Source organism: Aplysia californica, unplaced genomic scaffold (assembly GCF_000002075.1).
Source record: "Aplysia californica isolate F4 #8 unplaced genomic scaffold, AplCal3.0 scaffold00084, whole genome shotgun sequence".
Classification (NCBI taxonomy): domain Eukaryota; kingdom Metazoa; phylum Mollusca; class Gastropoda; order Aplysiida; family Aplysiidae; genus Aplysia; species Aplysia californica.
In genome coordinates, this window is record NW_004797354.1 from 326,958 (window position 1) to 328,870 (window position 1,913).

The following is a 1,913-nucleotide window of genomic DNA, read 5'->3' on the forward strand; positions in this document are numbered from 1 at the left end:
GGGGGGGGGGGCTGGTAAGTGTTTTAAGACGCTCGGAACTGCATAAAGTCATATGAGCGTACAGGACACATTAAACATTTTTAGTTGGCTGGACATTTTACATTTTGCACGGATGGCGGCTGAAGCCTACTCTTATCGATTTTGGACCACCAAGGGATCTTTAACGTGCGCAACTTCCACACAGGACCCTCAAGATTTTTTTCCCTTATCCGAGAACGCTAATTGTTAGATCTAACTACTATAAGATCAGGGATGTGGCTGAAATAAGGCGATAAGAAGGAGCTAAGGAGTAGCAGTAGAAAGGCTGCAGAAAGAGTCAGGAGCCCAGAGGAGCGGACAAAAGAGGTGAAGGGGTGAGGGGAAAAGTGGAGACGAATGCAGACGACAGAATGCAGACGACAGAATGCAGACGACAGAACATTGTTAGAGAGGAGGAAAGGAGTTGAAAAACAAAAACAAATTTAGAGAAGAAAATTTTCCGTCGCTGTCAGAATTCGAACCCAGGACCTATTGAATGAGAGGCAAACATCATAACCTACGACCACGACCCCAATCATTATGTAAAATTTATTTATTATGATGTAACTATTATTATTGTTATTATTATTATTATTATTATTATTATTATTATTATTATTATTATTATTATTATTATTATTATTATTATTATTATTATTATTAATAATAATAATTTTTAAAAATAATCAACATCATTATTATTGTCGTCATCTTCATTCTCATTATCATGGGGTTTTCTTCATCTCTGAAACAAGACAACACTTACGTTCAGGGACGGAAACGGAAGCAGCCAGTGCAAGCGTCGCTACGAGCACCATGCCAGTTAGCAGGCGAGACATTGTCATGCTGGAAACTGTAGTCCGGGAATGTCTGAGGAAAGAACAAGGATTATAAAAAACCATTATAATTTGATTTGATGCATGTTCTTAAGTGTCATTTTAAGTGTGAAGACAAATAAAAACAAACCAAAAACATGCCACGACGCGGTGCAATCGGGCGCTTGTCATTTTTGGGGCATACAGAGTTAATAGTAACATCTGAAACCGTGCACTTTTGTGTTGCTTTTGGTGAAAAAGTATCCACTTGTCTTGAATAAAAGTTGAGATTTTTGCGATTGAAGGAGGTGGGGGTCGCCTGATGCCAGAGGTGAAATTACCGAGAAAATGGCGCTAAAGTTTGTTGACTTGAAAAGCTTGAGTGTCCTTGAAAACAGCACATTTACAAGTTGTGTGCCTTTGAAAAACGTGTTTGAGTAAAATTCACACCTAAATATTGTGTTTTTAAATGGACATAGAAGTTGTTAAGCCAACAAAAGAAATTTCGAAGAAGAATTTGCCTGGCCAGAAAAAAGCCGATTTCTTTTATTTCATTTTTGTGAAGAACGCCTGATTTAATTAATTTAGTTTTTCTTTGTCTCTCTTTGTCGTTGTCTTCGTCATTCTCTTCTTTCTGTCTTTCTTTGCTTCACCCACACCCCCTCCTTTCTCTCTCTCTCTTTCTCTCTTTCTCTCTCTCTCTCTCTCTCTCTCTCTCTCTCTCTCTCTCTCTCTCTCTCTCTCTCTCTCTCTCTCTGCAAGTCTTTCTCTCTTCTCTTCTTTCTCTCCTTCTCTATTATATATAGTTGCCCAAGTTTGCATGAAAGTTTTACCTCTTTCTTACCCAAGTCTAACTGTTTTAACAGCTAGAATTTATCTCTCACGTCTATAAAAAAAATGTGAGGTACATTTTTAAGGATTAAAAAACCCCACCTCCACTACCACAAGCAACAACAATGGTTACGACGACAACGACAACAAAAACAACAACAACAACAACAACGCCAACAACAACTTAGGGTGGATTTGGAATCAAATTCGAATTAATTCTAGTCACACACCCCATTGCAGTAGGTGGTT

General features: G+C 38.2%; 1 long non-coding RNA gene across 1 annotated transcript in view; it reads right to left on the bottom strand.

Moving 5' to 3' along the window:
* The window catches only part of LOC101848187, a 24,382-nt gene that overhangs the window by 5,137 nt on the left and 17,332 nt on the right, over window positions 1-1,913 (bottom strand). The window contains exon 2 of the long non-coding RNA XR_220269.3: window positions 785-888. This is a non-coding gene — a long non-coding RNA (uncharacterized LOC101848187). The remainder of the gene's footprint in view (window positions 1-784; window positions 889-1,913) is intronic.